Source organism: Monopterus albus, unplaced genomic scaffold (assembly GCF_001952655.1).
Source record: "Monopterus albus unplaced genomic scaffold, M_albus_1.0 scaffold902.1, whole genome shotgun sequence".
In the NCBI taxonomy this organism is placed as follows: Eukaryota; Metazoa; Chordata; class Actinopteri; order Synbranchiformes; family Synbranchidae; genus Monopterus; species Monopterus albus.
Window position 1 is genome coordinate 6087 of NW_018128782.1, and position 4113 is coordinate 10199.

Consider the following 4113-nt stretch of genomic DNA (forward strand, 5'->3'; position numbering starts at 1 on the left):
ATCCTCGGCCTCAGCACCAACTCATCCTTCATCACTGCTTTACTCGGTAGATTCTCCACTTTATAAACACATAAACCTAACAAACCTGCATTAATATTAATACTTCTAATCACTGTTAACATAGGTTGTATTACCAAATGGGAATAAAACTCTCTGAAAACCATTGAATCACTTTCCTTTTCCTTGCAGACTTTGGTTTAAAATCTAAAATCAAATTCATGTTAAATTACTTTATGCTGATGATACATTGCTTTTTATTTCTAATCCTGGAAATCATTAATAATTTATATTTTGATAAACAAAATATGGATCTTGTTCCAGGGCAGTGATACTAAGACCAGAGAGCTCAGTGAGTTTCAGCAGAAATGGTTTCCCTCTGGATGTTACCAAAGGTGATTATTATAAGTAGAAGAGGAGTGACTGTAGGAGAAAAATCAGTCTGAAAACCACTGAAGGTCTCTGGAAGAAAATGCAACTATTTTATCTTTGTGTATTAATGAAACGAATATTAATAACATACAGTGTTTGTTCCAAAGAAAATGAGTCAATAGGCAGAACCCCTATACTCATATCTAATCAATCCCCTGACAAACTGATTGATCCATTGATCCCCAGACTGACCAGAGGGATCCCAGTCCCTGCTGGAGTCAGTCAGAGCATTTCCATAGAGCCACTTTGCATCAGCAGCACCATGCTCCAGTGCTCTGGGAGAGTTTATAGTCCTGAGAGTTGAACCCTGGAGGACTGACAGCTGTCCTTCATGACAACAGGAGCCACAGAAATCCTCCTCATCAGAAACATGACTCTGATCTCCGTCCTCATCTGGACTCTCCTCTGCTGCTGCTTCACAGGTAAAGTCCAGAGAATCCAGCTCCTCTCCTCTATGAACATCCGTCCCTCTGAAATGAAGCTGACAAAACCACGACGCTGCTTTATGTGTTTGTCTCTGTGTCCTCAGAGTCCAGAGGCCAGGTCACGGTGACTCAGCCTGGAGCTGTCAGCTCTGCTCTGGGAGCCTCCGTCACCTTCAACTGTAAGACCAGTCAAGCTGTTACAGTAATAATGGGAACTATTTAGCCTGGTACCAGCAGAAAAATGGAGAAACCCCCAGCCTGCTCTTTTACTATGTTAACAATCGAGTGTCAGGGACTCAAAGTCGTTTTAATGATGGTGGATCAAACTCTGACTTCACTCTGACCATCAGTGGAGTCCAGGCTCAAGATGCAGCAGTTTACTACTGTCAGAGTTTCCATGTTATCAACAGTTAGTATGTGTTCACACGGTGAAAAAGCGTCATACAAAAACCTCCCTCAGTCAGACTGAACAAAAACTGAAGTGACTGCTACAGCTAGAAGCTACTGAACATATGAGTGACATAATGGCTGCATACCACATGATGACTGACACTAAGAATGAGCACACAATACCTTTATGACACATCTCTGCTTAATGACACCTCCAAACTTCATAAACATGTCACACAATTAGTGTAATAAAACATTATAGACAACATATCACTTTGTCTTACAACTATGCGCACCTCATCAAAAGGTGTCAAGCAAACACATCTGTCATAGGATGACATCTACACATCATTAACCTGGCGCCACCATAACAAGCCAGCTTCTATCTCTATGTACTGTCAGTTGTTCAACAAATCAACAAATAAATAATTCTGACAATGACGTTAAACTTCTTAAAAACAGCAAAGGCTCTTTCTATCTGTCCCTCTCTGAGTTAGTAAAACAATATACAAGTCAATCACTGTATCTGCTATAATCAGTTACATCTATATTAATATAAATAAGCTCATAAAGAATCATTAGGCAATAACCCAATTTCTCAATAACTCTGTGTTTTATAACCTGATTTCCTCCATCTGAAAATACTGTTAAACATTATCTGAATTTTACACAAACGTTCAGTAAAGACGTGTCCCCTCACATTCTGCTTGTCCACAGTAGTTTGACCTGGACTGTTAATTCTTGTCACTTTCTCTCTGTCATCTGTTTTCTCACACTGTCAAATGTTCTTCCACCTTCTATCCTGACGTCACCTTATCTGACCAATGATCTATCTGCCTGTGTTGCTCGAGCCAATCAGTCACTGGCTGCTGTTCTTTAAATATTGTTTCCCACTTGTCTCCCAGAGCTACAATTACACAACCCACCTCCACCCCAACACCACCATAACCTCCACCTGTTTATATGCCACCATTACACATCACTACCTGTGTGTCCTCTCTCTCTCCCTGTACCTTTATACAGGTTGCCCTGGCTCTGGAGCTCTATGTTTCTGATGAGCAGTCACCGGCCACATCAACCTGCCCAGTATTTGTTTGTTGTGTCTTGTTGTTTTTCTTTTCTTTTCTCTCTCGTCTGTCCATTTCCATTGCAGGCATCTTGGAATTCAAACCGTGATAAACTCAGATTATGTGTCAGTGACATCTTTTTAAACAGCACACTTTCTTTCTTTTCCCTGTTTTAAGTTTTTAATCAATAACAATTTAAAGCACGCTGCCTAGATCCTCACTCTGCTTAGGATCCATCAGACTGAGAAAAGTTCAAGTATGTCCCTGATGTTAACTTAAAACAGATCTTTTATAAAGATGGAAACACTTTTCTGAGTTGATAAATATCTACAAAAACTATTCCCATCTTTCCTTTTTTTTCAGTTTCTTGTTTTATCATGGTTTTGATTCCACTTCCAGACCAACTGTCTTAACATTTAATATCAAAACCTCAATATTTAGACATAAACACAGATTGGATTTGGGCCTTTTTAATTCACATTTTGTACATTGTTGAATGAAATTATCAACCATTGTCAGAGACTGAAAATGCTTAAAACCTGAAAGTTCTCAGCAGCTTTTCTAACTGCTTCTTGAGATTCAGTTTCTCACCAGCAGATTTTCACTCCATTATGTCTGAATGATTTGTCGTGAGTCCTGAAGCTGAGCCACTGTGTGTGTTTGCATATGTGTCCTGCCTCTGTGCTCCCAGCTGTTAAGAGGCCAGTGTTGATCAGTGGCTGTCCAGGCCTTTCAGAGCCACTGACACACCGGCAGCACCGTGATGATGTCTCTGACTCTACTGCTGGCCGCCCTGGGGCTCCTCGTTCAACACAGCTGAGACACCTGCTAATCCAGTCTCTGGGTGTGACGCACAGCTGAGGCTCATCCCCTGATTACCTGACCGTCCCTACTTAGAGCCTTGGCAGATGCTCCTTCGTCACCAGATCATTGATTCCATTAACAATGACATTGACTGTGAGACCAAGTTTTTATGTTCGATGTGGCCACACAAGTTGGCGATCTTCCCTGCTGTGATTACCTGGCAACAATCTTTGCTACTGTGCGTACCCTGATGGCGACTGTTACTCTGCTTATCAGACTGCCTGCTGCTTTACATCTCCTGGTCCTTTGGTTCCCGTGTCCCTCCGGTCATCTCACCTGCTGTCTACTCACCTGCCCGTCCTGGTCCTCTGACTCTCCTGGTTCCTGTGGCTCCCATGTCTAATCACCTGCCCGTCCTGGTCCTCTGATCCTCCTGGTTCTTGCTGCTCGCCTGCCTACTTGCCTGCCTGTCCTGGTCATCTCGGCCTCCACTACTCAACCCTGGTTTTGGACCACGCATAACCCATTGACTTTGTCCCCTTATCTGCATATATGTTCACAATAAAGACACTTTCCCACTAGCACCCGAGTTTGCACCCAGAGTCCTCATTCTCTCTCTCTCTCCCTCTCACCCCCCTGGTGAGGGACACCCAACCATAACAGAATGATCTGGCCCAACATGGACTCAGCAGACTCAGGTATCAGCAATGGTACAGACCAGTCACACCAAGACCCCAGGAGGGAATTGGTAATCATCTCACGAGTTCTGCAGAGTATGTGTGGCAGTTTGGACACTATTTGCAACCCAGCGGAGCACATGGCGGTGTGCAATACAATGGAGCAGATTGTGTGGAGTTGTACCGAGCTAGTACGTCTCCCAGCAATTGCAGACCTACTCTCACAGGTGAGTAACAGTCGAGCTGAGCAGGAAGCCTACATGGAGGCTCAAATAAAGAATCGGGACCAATTGGAAGGGAGCTTGGCCGGGGCTTCTTTGT

At 43.3% G+C, this 4113-nt stretch overlaps 1 pseudogene; it reads left to right on the top strand.

Annotated features, from left to right (window-relative positions):
• Positions 1–573: 573 nt before the first annotated feature.
• LOC109953645 (Ig kappa chain V region 3381-like) lies at positions 574–1268 on the top strand (annotated as a pseudogene).
• The last annotated feature ends 2845 nt before the right edge of the window (positions 1269–4113 follow it).